At 44.5% G+C, this 15,880-nt stretch overlaps 1 long non-coding RNA gene across 1 annotated transcript in view; it reads right to left on the bottom strand.

Annotated features, from left to right (window-relative positions):
* Window positions 1-701: 701 nt before the first annotated feature.
* LOC139386259 (uncharacterized) overlaps window positions 702-15,880 on the bottom strand; it is a 28,410-nt gene continuing 13,231 nt past the window's right edge. The window contains exon 4 of the long non-coding RNA XR_011629021.1: window positions 702-896. This is a non-coding gene — a long non-coding RNA (uncharacterized lncRNA). The remainder of the gene's footprint in view (window positions 897-15,880) is intronic.

Raw genomic sequence — 15,880 nt, 5'->3', positions numbered from 1 at the left:
TTTAGTTAGAAATTTACACAGCGGTTATAAATGAGGCCCCGGAACGCATACCTTGATGTGTGACCCCAGTGTAGAGACCCTTGCCTAAATGGGGCGCATGGATACGTTATATTTGGACAGGGTTGCGCTGAGGCCTCCACAGTCCTCTCTCTGCGCGTCCCTCCGAGCTCTGGCGCATAACTGACGAGTCCGAGACACGCGCCACTCAATATGACAGACAACGACTCCCCGCCAATCACATTACCCCGCCCTCCAATCACATTAGAACACAGCGCTTGGAGGAAGGATATGGGTGAATCAAGGTGCTATTCTCATGGAAAGTAGGGCCCCCTGAGTGAGTTAGGTCCACATATTGCACCTGGGTTGTCTGTGTGTGCGCGTTGTGTGTGTGTGAACATATTGCACCTGGGCCAAGGCAGATCGACAGTAGAGAGATAAAGAGATCAACTATGTTCAGGTGACGCAGGTACACTTAAGGATGCAACATTACAGGAGACAATGTAATGCATTCTGAGAAGGGGTGATGGATGGATGAGGCTTGGATGAGGCCCAGCCGGGGTGTCTCTGCTGGATACCCTCATAATATCCACATTAATGCACCTGGAAGGGGTGTATGTGCATGCATGTCAGTGTGAGTATGCCATGGACTCACAAAATAACTCTTCACTCACCCTTGTTTGTCGGACCTCTTGGCTTTGGCTCTGTCCTTGTCTCGGTCCCGGCCCTCGTCTAAGTCCCTGCCCTGGTCTCGGTCCCTGCCATTGTCTCGGTCCCTGTTCTTCTCCTTGTCTTTGTCGCGGCCCTTCAGCCGGCTGCGGTCTCGGCTGTGGCTGCGGCTCTTCTTGCGGCTGGACCGGCCGCTGCTCCTGCTGTGAGAACGCCGCCGCTCACGAGACCTGGAGAGACAACACAACACACGATCAGAATCACAACAAAAATATTGATGAAAAGTATGTAAAATATGTTCGATTTGATTTTAAATATACTGTAACAGTTGGCACTAACCGAAGAGGCACGGTAACAGTTAAAAATTATGATAATTTGGGGGGGTGCTTTTGTCCTGTTACACACAAATGTGTAATGGAAATGTGTTTCTTGCATATCCCATCTCCCTCTGAGACACCTGCAGGGAATGGGGTCACGGCCAGGGTCACCATTGTCCAGTACCCCTGGAGCAATTAGGGTTAAGTGCCTTGCTCAAGGACACAGCTGCAGACTTTTCACCTTGTCGGCTTTGGTATTTGAGCCAGCGACCTTTTGGTTACTGGCCCAATGTTCTAACTTTGAGGCTACCTGCTGCCCCGGAGGCTACCTGCATGATTCTGACATGCAACCAAAACCACCCCATCAGGTCCCATATGTTATGACTCCCAAGGCCTTGGGTCAGTCAGACTGTTAGAAAGGGCTTTATGTACTGTGGGGCCTCTGTAACTTGTAATGCCTTGTGTCACGTTATTCATTGTTTAAATGTTGAAAACACAAAATTAAAAAGGCATACTAATCAGACTGTGTGTGTGTGTGTGTGTGTGTGTGTGTGTGTGTGTGTGTGAGTGTGTGAGTGTGTGAGTGTGTGTGTGTGTGTGTGTGTGTGTGTGTGTGTGTGTGTGTGTGTGTGAGTGAGTGAGTGAGTGAGTGAGTGAGTGAGTGGGAAATAGTTACTAGTTGCCGGGGTGACGGCGGTTAATTTACAGCTTCTGGTATGGTATGGCAGCAGCCTATTGGAAAACCCGAGTCGGCGTTGTGATCAGAAACTGATGGTTGGAGATGGACGACCGGATGGAGATGGACGACCGGATGGAGATGGGGCACCGGCTGGAGATGGGGCACCGGCTGGAGATGGGGCACCGGCTGGAGATGGGGCACCGGCTGGAGATGGGGGACTGGGGCACCGGCTGGAGATGGAGGACTGGGGCACCGGCTGGAGATGCAGCCCCAGGCTGGAGATGTGGGACAAGCTGGAGATGGGGGACTGGGGGACCGGCTGGAGATGGGGGACCGGCTGGAGATGGGGGACTGGGGCACCGGCTGGAGATGGGGCACCGGCTGGAGATACGGCCCCAGGCTGGAGATGGGGGACTGGGGGACCGGTTGGAGATGGGGGACAGGGTGGAGATGGGGGACCGGCTGGAGATGGGAGACTGGGGGACCGGCTGGAGATGGGGCCCCCGGCTGGAGATGTGGGGCAAGCTGGAGATGGGGGGATGGGGGACAGGCTGGAGATGGGGCCCCCGGCTGGAGATGTGGGACAAGCTGGGGACTGGGGGACAGGCTGGAGATGGGGGACAGGCTGGAGATGGGGGACAGGCTGGAGATGGGGGACTGGCTAGAAATGGAGGCAATTAGGTAGGGCTTTAGATGGCAGCCTTATCGATCCTGACAGTCAATGGGATGGACCTCTGAATACACACAGATACACACACTGGGAGTAGTTGGAAAGATTTAGTAGGCTACTTATAGAGACAGGCTGGCTGGGCCAGCCTTCAGAGCCCATTGACACACTGGCAGTCACCGCAGCCTGTCACTGCCTCTCTTGCACACACCTCCGTGGAGTGGAGAGACTAGTGTCTATTTACGCATGCACACCTCTATTGATTGAGATAAGTCCTTTTCAATACGCCGTCAGTCGGAGGCTGATGTGTGTGTCTGACAGTGACGATGTGAAAAGAAGCCTGTAAAAAAGAAAAGGAGGAAGCTACGGTGTTATATTCTATCATCTATCATTTTATTGATTTGTCCATAAAAACAGTCCAACCTGCTGTCCGAGAATCTTTATTGCTTTCTTTCCTCTTTATTAGTTTGCCATTTGAAATATCCAAAGCGATCCCTCTTTTGACATAAAACTAATCATATTTTTCCAAGTCCTGTCACAAAATTCTGTGGAGAACTGTTGAAAACAGGTCCTCCCTGTTAATGTAACCTTATCATCATTATGATCTAAAACACAAAACTGATCCTGGATCAGCACTCCTACTGTGAGATGCTTTATACATACACTAGTTCTACAATGTGTTCTAGTGTCGAACAAACCTGGGTGTCAACGATGAGTAGGTGATACATTGAATACTGCAAAAATAAAACTAGTTCTTTATACAATGCAAATGACATTCAAAATATTTGCCTAATACTGTGCTTGCACAATGACATGACCATTTACAAGGACACAGGTCTTAATAAGTATCACATTAATACATCCTTCACAAGAGAAATATCAGATTCTAATGTCATAAAACGCTGCACTGTCATCACTAGTAATGGTGGTCAATATTTTGCCTGGCTACCAAAACTCCTTTCTCTAGCCAAACGCTATACCATGCCCACAGACATTAGTTTCTTCTCCCCAATGAGTCTGGACCTGAGAATCCCTGACAATTTCAAGAACGCAAACACACTTCTGATTGGTCCCCAAAACCAATGGGTTTGGCCAGAGCCAGAACACACGTGGGTAAAGCAGCATTTAGAAAATGTATCATTTGGCTCTGTTTGGTTAGAAATGATCCAATCGCTGATGACTTTGTTTTGTACAACACCACAAACTTAAATGATGGCAGTCTCAGACTGAGCTTTGTAGCGAACAAAGCTCAGTCTGAAACAACAGCGGAAACAACAATTTTATTTTAGATTTTATTTACTTAACTAGGCAAGTCAGTTAAGAACAAATTCTTATTTTACAATGACTGCCTAACTGCCTTGCTCAGGGGCAGAACGACAGATTTTTATCATGTCAGCTCAGGGGATTCGATCCAGCAACCTTTCGGTTACTGGCCCAACTCTCTAACCACTTGGCTACCTGCCGCCGCCAGCAAGCAAGTAAATATCAATATTCTATGTATCAAGACCGCACACGTGCAAGAGGGAGACAATCACCTTGTCGGAATTAGAGTTACATTAATACAGTACATCAGAGTTCTGTGTAAGGTGGTTATGTCACCAGAGAACTGGCAAACCACCCAGCCTTAACGTCCTGGGGGAATGTGTATAGGTTTATTACTCTAATCAGCCTCCCGCCTGGAAGATCCCCAGGCCAACCCACAGGCTGTGGTGTGGGAAACTGTGTGTGTGGTACAACGACCGACGTATGTGAGACGAGGAATTGGACACTGTCCATTTTCTGTGTTTTGGTGTGTTTTGGTGTGTGTGTGTGTGTGTGTGTGTGTGTGTGTGTGTGTGTGTTGTGTGTTTGTGTATGTCCAATTGCTACATATGGAGAAACACAAGCGCAGTCTCATTTTATCAGCCAAGCATCTCGTGGCAAGCAGATGCAATAAACACTAAATCTGTGGCTGCTTTTCTGAACGAGAGAGGGGGGGGGGGGGGGGACTGCAGCCACACACTTCTGGGGTCTGTACCAAATTAAATTTACTGTAGTTAATAGAGTGAGGCTATGCTGTTAAATGTCAATTTCATTACCGAGCCCTTCCCCTTGGAGAATGATTAGCTCGTTTAAGGCCAGGGGTAAATGTGTTAATGCAAGAGACACAGATAAACAGCATCAACCCCTACCCCATGCCAAGGCCCTGCCTATTTTACATGTTATTTTGGTTATTATCATCATCTCGGGAGAAAATGGTTCCCCTATGGCCTAAACATATTCTCATTTCTATTAACAGGGCCTTGCTGTTTTCTCCCTCTCTCCCCCTCCTATTCGCCTAGCCAATCCATTAAATTGGGCTGCCGCTATTGGCTAGGGCAATTTTCTCAGTGAATTATCAATAAAGTAATTACCAGTGTGTTGGAGCGAGGTTGGGGAGCTTATCGCTGGGTGACCCCCTGCGCTCACCCAGGATATGATCCCTAACCACAACCTATTTGGGTAATTATATCGTCGGGGGTGTGAAGCCTGGATGATGGTGTCGTCGCCCCGCGTTATCTGTCTGTATTATATTTCGGAGGCTAACCATGTTTTTCATTGAAAATTGGACATTAATGGCAGCCACATGATACCACTAGTGCTGGAAAACAGGCTAAAGTCTCGACTGGAATCCGACCCTGGTCAAATCATTATTCATACCCCCTCCTCCATGCCCCCCTGCCTCCCCTCTCCACCTCCCTCCCCATCCCAGCAGTGACGACAGCCTGGAACTCTCTCTCATCCAGCCATCCATCCTCTCTATAGTCTTTCAGCTGGGGACTGTGGCCCTCTCCTCCCAGGGGACTACGACCACTACCACTACTAGCGATCCATACTCTCGGTAGACAAAGGTACAAACATAGGCATAAATGCAACATCCACAGTGCTAAGTGGGTATATTAAATAAGCCGTTTAGCAGGCACCTTTATCCAAAGTGACTTATAGTACATGTCGAAACCATGACCCTGGCACCGCTAGAACCATGCTCTTAACACCTGAGCAACACAGGACCATGGTGATGGTTAGCCTATATCTTGACATTAGGGGAGATTTCCTATGTCAGCGTGGTCAATCTTTGATTAACGGGCTATGCCTATGTGAAAGAGAAGTCTCCGATTCCACTGGTGATTGTCATGTCGTCACTCTGCTTCGATAAGTGGCTCTTTCTAAGCACCTGACTGATGGATTCTGATGGGGCTGCTGTACTACGACTGGACCTGTGAGAGACCAGGGTGAACACTATACCCAATCCTTACTTGGGATATGCGCAGGCAACTCAAATATGTCCCATTTAATATCAATACACAATTGAAGAGAAAGTCAAAAGTCACACGCAAGTTAGTTCTTTGGCCCCGTGTCTTGACTAGGACTCTTTCTACACCAAACAAGGTCTGGTACATTTTTTTAAAACTCCAAATATGCAAGACATAGAAACCACATCTGACAGAAAAAATATATATATATATATAAATAAATAAAAATACATTTTTCAGGAACTTCATTAAAGCGTCTACCCCCACCGAGTTCCTGCAGAGCGAGAGAAAACACACATACGGGTGCACACACGCACACACACGCACAGACAGACGCACAGACCCACACACACAGCAGCTGTTTGAAGTTAAAAGTGATTTTCATGATACTGTTCGAAAGCAAAGCACCTTAAATGAGCAATAGCTGCATTTCCTGCTGCCAAAAGACATGCAAAACAGCTGTTCCTCTCCAGCGCTGCCCGCCGAACGCAATGCAAATATGTTAACCATTCAGAATGTATTACTTTTGAGTGCTCTTCAAACGCTGTGTCAGACACAAGTTTAATTTATGATATTCTCCTAATTACGATAGCTGTTGAACTCATTTCCCAAGCTGTTTCCCTCTTCCAAACAGCCATATTATCTGTACTCTCAGTTCAGTCACACACACACACACACACACACACACACACACACACACACACACACACACACACACACACACACACACACACACACACACACAAAGAGCACATCAAATTACAAGCGATGTAAAGTAGCTGATTGCTAGCACAATTAACACAGCAAAGAGCAATCATGAATGATTCCCCATTAAGTTGATCTTCCTCCTTCCCCCTCAAAACCATGAAAGGAGACAGTAAATATCTATATCTGCCATAATTGTCAGTTTACTTTAAATTCAACTGTCCAACAGTCTGCTGGGCTTGAGGAAAAGAAATTGGCACCCATTTAAGCCCACCCGCACAGCCATAGGTCAAATAATTTAGCCAAGTTCAAAGGCCTTCAAAGGCTGCTTAGATCTACATGAACCCACATTGCTAACGGGTTAAAAAAAATATACAAATGAGAAAAATGTACTTCTACGAGAGTAACAAAATTGAATGAAATCTTCATTGGCATGGTTCACCTCCGAGGTAGCCCTGCTGGCACCATGTGCCCATTGTCACTCACCGACGACGCCGCAATCCTAAACTGGCCTGTCTGGTGACCCCTGGCATTGCGGCCCACTACGACGCCCGTCAGCAGCTGGAGCGAAAGGCGTGATGGAGCGACTGTTCAGCCACTGAACCCAAACACAGCGTCAAGTGGAGGTCAAACCCCGAGACGAGGTGCTAACTCACTAACTCAACTAATTTCGCCAGAGCTAGTCATTCAACAACTCATTTGGGTTTACTCCAAAAAAATAGTCACATTTTTTGGGGGGGGGACAAACGGGGCTGTTGCGGTCACAAAATTTAGTCAGCAAGCAAATAACTGTCGGTCTCACGTTAATTGACCGTTAATTAACAAACACACTTAGCATCTTCTGGCTTCCACACATAGCCTACAAGCCACTGATGCTGACCTTCGGAACATCTACATTTAAAAAAATTAATCCATGTAATATAGCCTACACATTCACAATAAATCCATGTAATATAACCTACACAACAAATCCATGTAATATAACCTACACCTTCACAATAAATCCATGTAATATAACCTACACCTTCACAATAAATCCATGTAATATAACCTACACCTTCACAATAAATCCATGTAATATAACCTACACCTTCACAATAAATCCATGTAATATAACCTACACCTTCACAATAAATCCATGTAATATAACCTACACCTTCACAATAAATCCATGTAATATAGCCTACACCTTCACAATAAATCCATGTACTATAACCTACACCTTCACAATAAATCCATGTAATATAGCCTACACCTTCACAATAAATCCATGTAATATAGCCTACACCTTCACAATAAATCTATGTAATATAACCTACACCTTCACAATAAATCCATGTAATATAACCTACACCTTCACAATAAATCCATGTAATATAACCCACACCTTCACAATAAATCCATGTAATATAACCTACACCTTCACAATAAATCCATGTAATATAGCCTACACCTTCACAATAAATCCATGTAATATAACCTACACCTTCACAATAAATCCATGTAATATAACCTACACCTTCACAATAAATCCATGTAATATAGCCTACACCTTCACAATAAATCCATGTAATATAACCTACACCTTCACAATAAATCCATGTAATATAACCTACACCTTCACAATAAATCCATAATTTATTTTAGACAGGTCTAAAGAAACATGATATGACGAAACTGTAGTCTATTTCAGAAGAACAGAACAGCATACTCTGAGTTGTCCTTATGTTGGGTCCTGATCTAGCTATGCCAAATGGCTGAGGGCTTCACTTGTTCATTTAGCAGACAAGATTTGCTTAGAATTCTGCGGCATTATTTTATAGTATGAAGAATACAATTGAACAGAGCTGAATAAAATAGAAAGGATATTTTCTCCAAACGATTTGAGGGAGTGCGCACATGCGGCTATTCTGTGTTGAGCAGTTAACAAAGAAATAGGGACTCCTATATGCTAATTTAGAGTTATTCATGTAACTTTAGTTGTTCTACAGACGCTGGGCTATATGTTTTGATTTTTAATGCATTGTAAGGCAACAAAAAGTAGTTTGAAAAGGCATGAGCTCCTCTTGTTTTTTGTGCAGGTTGTACACACTTCATCAGTCTCATTCACAATTTGACAAGCACTTGATAATGCCTTGAATTTCTAGGCAGCATCCACTTTTTTAGTAATGCACACCAAAAAAAATCCATGCCCTTCTCCCTGAGTACTGAGCTATCTGAAGCGCCTCTCACTGACGTGATCGGGTCTTTCTCACAGGCTAGAATGAAGACAGACATCGGTGAGCCAACTGTGCCCGTCCTGATTCAATTCCGAGGTGCATAATGAAGAAATTGGAAGAACTGTCCACATTTACTTTTCATCAGCCAACAAGATGTGTAGGCCTAACGAATGGCAAAAACATCTGTCAATCTGCTATCCCCCATAGCACAAAAGTCAACCAATTCTATTCTGTGCCAGAAATAAATATTCCAAACAATGTCTGGGACAGCTGTGGGGTGCAATCGATCCCAAATGAATACAACCACTAGCATAAAAAATACAAAATTTTAAGCAATGTGGCTGACGGAACAGATCAGTACGTTGAGCTTAAAATGTTGATAAACTATTTGGCTATTTCTTCACATTACAAGCGCACCAATGCACACATGGCAGTAGGCTACAAGCGGGAATGTTCCATTAGTGGAAAACACCATTATCAAAAGTGACAGCAAATGTGATTAGGCATGTAATGATTTTATTATAAAAGGTGCATTTTTATGGTGAGAATTATCTTCCCCAAACTTTAACTTACATCTTTGTGTTGCTTTAGCAGTATGCTTAGGGTCATTGTTCTGCTGGAAGGTGAACCTCCATCCCAGTCTCAAATCTCTGGAAGACTGAAACAGGTTTCCCTCAAGAATTTCCCTGTATTTAGCACCATCCATCATTCCTTCAATTTTGACCAGTTTCCCAGTCCCTGCCAATGAAAAACATCTCCAAAGCATGATGCTGCCACCACCATGCTTCACTGTGGGGATGGTGTTCTCGGTGTGATGAGAGGTGTCGGTTTGCGCCAGACATAGCGTTTTCCTTGATGACCAAAAAGCTACATTTTAGTCTCATCTGACCAGAGTACCTTCTTCCATATGTTTGGGGAGTCTCCCACATGCCTTTTGGCGATCACCAAAAGTGTTTGCTTATTTTTTTCTTTAAGCAATGGCTTTTTTCTGGCCACTCTTCTGTAAAGCCCAGCTCTGAGGAGTGTAAGGCTTAAATTGGTCCTATGGACAGATACTCCAATCTCAGCTGTGGAGCTTTGCAGTTCCTTCAGGGTTATCTTTGGTCTCTTTGTTGCCCCTCTGATTAATGCCCTCCTTGCCTGGGTTTTGGTGGGCAGCCCTCTCTTGGCAGGTTTGTTGAGGTGCCATATTCTTTCCATTTTTAATAACGGATTTAATGGTGCTCCGTGGGATGTTCAAAGTTTCTGATATATTTTTAGAACCCAACCCTGATCTGTACTTCTCCACAGCTTTGTCCCTGACCTGTAAGGAGAGCTCCTTGGTCTTCATTGTGCTGCTTGCTTGGTGGTGCCCCTTGCTTAGTGGTGTTGCAGACCCTGGGGCCTTTCAGAACAGGTGTATGTATACTGAGATCATGTGACAGATCATGTGAAACTAAGATTGCACACAGGTAGACTTTATTTAACTAATTATGTGACTTCTGAATGTAATTGGTTGCACCGGATCTTATTTAAGGGCTTCATAGCAAAGATGTTGAATACATATGCACGCACCACTTTTTAGTTATTCATTTGTTAGAATTTGTTCTCTTTTTTTCATTCACTTCACCAATTTGGACTATTTTGCGTATGTTCATTACATGAAATCCAAATAAAAATCTATTTAAATTACAGGTCGTAACGCAACAAAATAGTAAAAATGCCAAGGGGGATGAATACTTTTGCAAGGTACTGTAGCCTATAGAAATGTTGCGCAACATGAGCTCATGGGCTCTCATGAAGTGTTTGATTAGATTTCCATTACATTTGCATTGATGTCAGAGTGATTAGAGGGACAATAGAGCGCTGAGTACCAGACACTTAGCAAGTTTGGGAGGCTACTAATGACCATCAGCAGCATCAGAGCTTGGAGAAGCCTAATTACTGTGACTAAAAGGTCACGTGGAATTTGACTGCCTTCATGACTCGTGACTGTCGGTGTGGCAGTAATACGGTCACCGCAACAGGCCTAGGGACAAAAGTTTTTTATTTTTCATGTGGTTTCCTTTTATCTTGGTTGCAGCAGACAGAGGAATTGTCGGACACGCAGACGTTTCAGTGTCAAACCTTAACTGTGTGTATTTAATGTTGGGTTTGACAATTAGTCATGTTGAGTTTGGTATGTGAGAGGAGAGTCATTTTGTTGTTTCATTGCAACACATAGTTCAGTGTGGCTCCATCTGCGCCGGTTGGAGAGAGAGAAGGAGAGAGGGAGAGGCGGACTACTCAGACAGCCGCGCTTCAGACACAACGTGTTCCTAATTAGCAGGTGTGCTCATAGGGGCAGGTTGATGGGGAGGTTTTTCCCCTACTTTTTTATACATGTGTATTTATGAAGTGGTGGAAGATCTGAGGCCCTTACCATAACAGTGTTTTACTGTTTAAATGTAGACGGTTATGCCGTGTGCGCTTAAGTGATTTAGGGAACCTCACAACTGCGGTATAAGAAAAATCATAAACGCTGAGACGAAACATGTGGGCTCACTGTAAAAGGGAGGGAAAAGAACGGGCGACACAAAGCAGACACGCATTCCACCTCGGAGGGGGAAACTACACTTAATTAAACAAATAAGTGCATCTGAAATATCGCCTCGTAAAACCACCAAACGATTTAGTTTTACTCCGACAGAGTGAAATGAAAGTTTGATGTGTGTGAGAGAGAGAGAGAGAGAGAGAGAGAGAGAAAGAGAGAGAGAGAGGATTTCAATTGTATTTTTTCAGAAATACATTCCGAGCTGATGTTGAGAACAAAGTGTCTCCCTCTCAACAAAAAAAACATGTTCAGAGAAAACTTCTCCTCTGTGACATCTGTCGCTGCGCAACATAAAATTGTCTGATGTCAAATAAAAAAATACAAAAAAACAGATGCCCACAGATATCACATTTTATTACTGATCAATCTGGGGTTTTCTCTCTAACTGATGGGTTTTCATCAGGCCGTACGACACAGTGCAGCCGATTGCTGACAGCCCAATAACTATGGGGCTCATTGCTCTATATCAGGTCCCTTAAATCCCCGCGCACACACACTATTCACCAACGAAGCTTTGACTGCCTCCTTCACTTCTCAGTATTCAGCTGGGTAACATAACCAAAAATGCACTAGAAATCAATATGACGAATATCATATTCCAAGACAACTGTAAAACATGTATTAAACTGCGTATGATTTTGCCCAGATAGTCCAGTTATTCCAATGCTGCGATTCGCTGCGGATGATAACCTTGTTGTGAGCTTGACCACTGTAACACGCCGCTATCGCTGCAATAGCATACACAACATCCTGCGTGTTATCTGCAGGGGAAGTTATACTGGGAAGGACCTGATAGGGGTCAGGCTAAATGGCGGGCTAATAGTGCTGCAGGGATGGTGGGCTAAATTCTGTATCAATTCAGGGATTTGGGAAAAAATCATAAAATTCCAATTCAAGAATGGGAAGGAAAAAAATACAAGAATTGAACAAAATTTCAGATCCTCATTGAAAACTGATTTCACTTCTCAATTCTTGAATTGGACTTTCAATTCAACCTCATTGAATTGACCCCAATCCTGCAGTAAAAGGCATGGGCAGTGAAAATGAGGACCCACTTGATAGGTTAATAGTGATTAAACAGTGCAGACATGGGCAGAACACTCTACTCCAGCGTTTCCCAAACTCTGTCCTCGTAACCCCAAGGGGTGCACGTTTTGTTTTTGTCCTTAACCCTACACAGCTGATTCAAATGATCAAAGCTTGATCATTAGTTGAATCAGCTGTGTAGTGCTAGGGCAAAAACAATGAAATGTGCACGCCTTGGGGTCACGAGGACAGAGTATGGGAAACCCTACTCTAATCTTTCCCTGGGCCAGGGGGGAGCGAGAAAGAGAGAGCGAGCAAGCGAGAGCCATCCACCAGAGAGAGAGAGCCAAGAGTCTCCTGAGGAATCTACTGCTCCTGAGAAGAAGCACTAAGGTACTCCAACGCACTCCTCCAACCAATCACGGAGAGGCAGGGTGGCCATGTGACAGGTGATACATTTCCCCACTTCCTCTTTGTGTTTCCGACTTGGCCAGGAGCTCCATCATGGGACGCCCCCAGCCGGACGGACAGAACGAAGGAAAAGAAAGAAAGAAATACACTCTTCAAAACTCAAGCAAGTTGAGAAAGTGTTTCATTACTTTTCAAAGAGTGTCCGGACTTCAGTCAATAAGCACATGATCCCAATTTAATTTTTTCATTTTGCCATCCTTTTTTTTTACAGTTCAATTATTAGATGGATAAATGAAACCACATTTCCCCCTGCCTGTGCAAGGGTAGAAGACAAGTGCAGCCTGCCTGGGAGATTCCATTAGTCCACAATTTGCTTGCCGGCTGTTCTGTTCTGGGGAGGGTGGAGGAGGGGGTGACAGTGGTTCATCTGACAGGCCAGTGCACATGGCTCTGCTTAGCACGCACACATCCATAAATGTATGCACGAACATACAGGCATGCACACACAGGCATGCAGACACACACAAAGAGACAACCTGGGAATATAAGCATATGAATTTGTATCAATTATAACAACTAGCCTCAATTGTCGTCTAAGGTTAGGCCTAGCCTAGGGGAGACATGTTCTGCTAAGTATTCAAACAAAGCTGTCAGTGAGTCATAAGTAGGATGTTGGTACCTGGTAAAGAGCCCAATCTGTGGCTGTGGCTCTGGGCCTAGGTTTCAATAGGAAATGTACGTTAAGTCACAGAAAATGGCTATTGAACAGAGCAGCGTGTGTAGCGTACCATACGGCTGCAGAAATGTGTGGAGGTGCTGGGGGGGGGCGGAGGAGGAGGGTAGACCGCGGTGGCCGTTCCTCTCTGCTTAATTGAGAGGAAGCCATGGCCATTCATTAAGGAAAAAATTAAAACCTGAAAAGTGCTGAATTTAAAAAAAAAAAAAACTTTTTTATTTTATTTTTTTTATTACTTTGCCGGTCGGCTACTTGATGGGTGACCTCCCGAGTCAGACAGAGGCGAATCGGTGAGACCCCGTCGGGAGTGAGAGGCACGGGGGGAGGGCGAGGCCAGGCTGGGCTGTGGCGCAAGGTGCCACCTTCTCCCCTTCACTTTCCCCACACAGCGTCATTAAACCCAGGGTTCTGCCACCACTCGCTCCAAACAGCTCAATGACAACACACGGGCCTGCCAATTAGAAATAATTAGGCAGTCATTTTGGTGGCAAGTCTTTTTAAGTGCATATATAACGATGCAGTGAGCCGAGATTCAAACAGCCGCCTAAATAATTATGCCACTGATCACAAAGCGTCTGCACATCTCTGTACTTCACCTTAATGCGTTTCAAAAATCCACTTCATTACCTCCAGTAATTAATCCTCCATTAATTGCAGGAAAAGCCCAGTTTACCTCCCTTCGTTTCTAATTATCATCTTATAAATAGTTATGGTTCTAATTAATGTGTTCATTAGGCAGGATATTTTTCTCAAAGCAGCGCTCGGAGCCAAAGGTTCAGCGTCTCTCTCAGAAGCCTAACCAGCCAGAAGGTGAGGCCATTCTGGTTGCATTTGCTTTTATTTTACTACATTCAACCTCCTAATTGGCATTTAAAACCCAATTTGGAAGAACTTCAAGAAGCTTAAATGGAGGAGAAAAGTAGGAAAGGGAGAGATTCATTTTGTATTCAGATTTCCGATACCAGAGCAAAAGAGTCTCTCTCTGTCTGTCTATCTCTCTCTCACACATTTTCTGTCTCTCTCGCTCTCCTCTCGATCACACCCTGGACAAACGGGCGAGCTTTTTCGGCGTGATGAAATTAACATACATTGTGTATTAGGAGCTGCTGCCATCTTTCTCCAAACCGGTCCAAATGTGGACTGACAGGTTAAAGACATTTTGTGGAATCCTTAAAACAGGTAGATAGCTGCTAGTACCACACAGTGAAGGCAGAATCCTGAGCTCTGGCTTTGAAGGCCAGAGGGCCAGCCATGAAGAACTGAGAGAGAACTGAAAGGCCCAGTCAAAGCGAAAGCCTCTGCATTAGACGAGAGTGGTGCGAGCGAGGTCAAGGCAGAACAACGGCCCCTAATATTTACAGAGCTCAAGCAATCTGATGGGTAATGATGGGTGATTAAAAGACATTGTCGTCATGGTTTTCTTCACAATTCGCATTCAGGTGCCATTGCTGTTTGACGGACCGATCGGTCATTGTTTCTGACACGGGATGAATTCAGAAGAACATCTCGTCGAGCTCGTTAATCTTCGTCGTTCCTATAAGATGATCAAATACCAACTGAGTTTCCTGTGGCAAGGTTGTTTTTTACTTGAACGACACACAATAGGGTCAGTGTAAAAAGAAAAACACGTGATGTTTTCTGAACTGAAATATATATATTTAAAACAGATCCATTTTTTATTAGGAAAATATAAAAACGAATTAACCATTAAACCTGTCTACTCCAAAACGTTGGCATATCAGATTATTGCATTGGGGCTATCACAAAGCCTTGTGTGTGAGTGTCTGTCTGTTTATCTGTCTGTATACAAGTGCTCATGTGTGTACATGCGCTTGTGTGTGTGTTTGTTTAGCGGCAGGACAGACTCGGCTAGGTTCCCACCCAGGGGAGTGTGGCTGGGGGCTGGTACTGAATGTGTGCCTGGAGGAGGGTGGGTGGACGGTGGTGGACGGTGGTGGACGGGGGGGGGGGGGTTTGGCAGGAGAGGGGAACCGTGCCTCGCGGCGAGCCAGGGATGAAAGGCTCCGTCCGTGTCAGTCACTTACTCCTCTCTTTGGTAAATAAAGGTTTCTGACAACAAAGCAGCGAGCAGCGCTTGACTGGCCTTTAAAGGGGATAAATAAAAAAAAGACTGGATGCAGAGGGAAAAACCTCTGAAAAAGCACATCAGATCTTCCAAACTGGAAGCATGTTGATTTTTATGAAGTAAAGAGCACGCACCACAAGCATCCCGGGTCATCGTTCAGTTTAAACCAACATTTTGTATAAGTCAGGTATAATGCGAGGACTGGAAGAGAAGAAAATATCCCTCGCCACCTGTAGGAGGTGAATGAGAGGAGAAAGCCCGGAGGTATAACAGACATACAGTGGGGAGAACAAGTATTTGATACACTGTCGATTTTGCAGGATTTCCTACTTACAAAGCATGTAGAGGTCTGTAATTTTTATCATAGGTACACTTCAACTGTGAGAGATGGAATCTAAAACAAAAATACAGAAAATCACATTGTATAATTTTTAAGTAAGTCATTTTCATTTTATTGCGTGACATAAGTATTTAATACATCAGAAAAGCAGAACTTAATATTTGGTACAGAAACCTTTGTTTGC

The sequence above is a fragment of the Oncorhynchus clarkii genome, chromosome 27 (genome assembly GCF_045791955.1).
Source record: "Oncorhynchus clarkii lewisi isolate Uvic-CL-2024 chromosome 27, UVic_Ocla_1.0, whole genome shotgun sequence".
In the NCBI taxonomy this organism is placed as follows: domain Eukaryota; kingdom Metazoa; phylum Chordata; class Actinopteri; order Salmoniformes; family Salmonidae; genus Oncorhynchus; species Oncorhynchus clarkii.
Note: the sequence above shows the minus strand (reverse complement) of the source record. Positions and strands in the feature narration are given on the sequence as shown.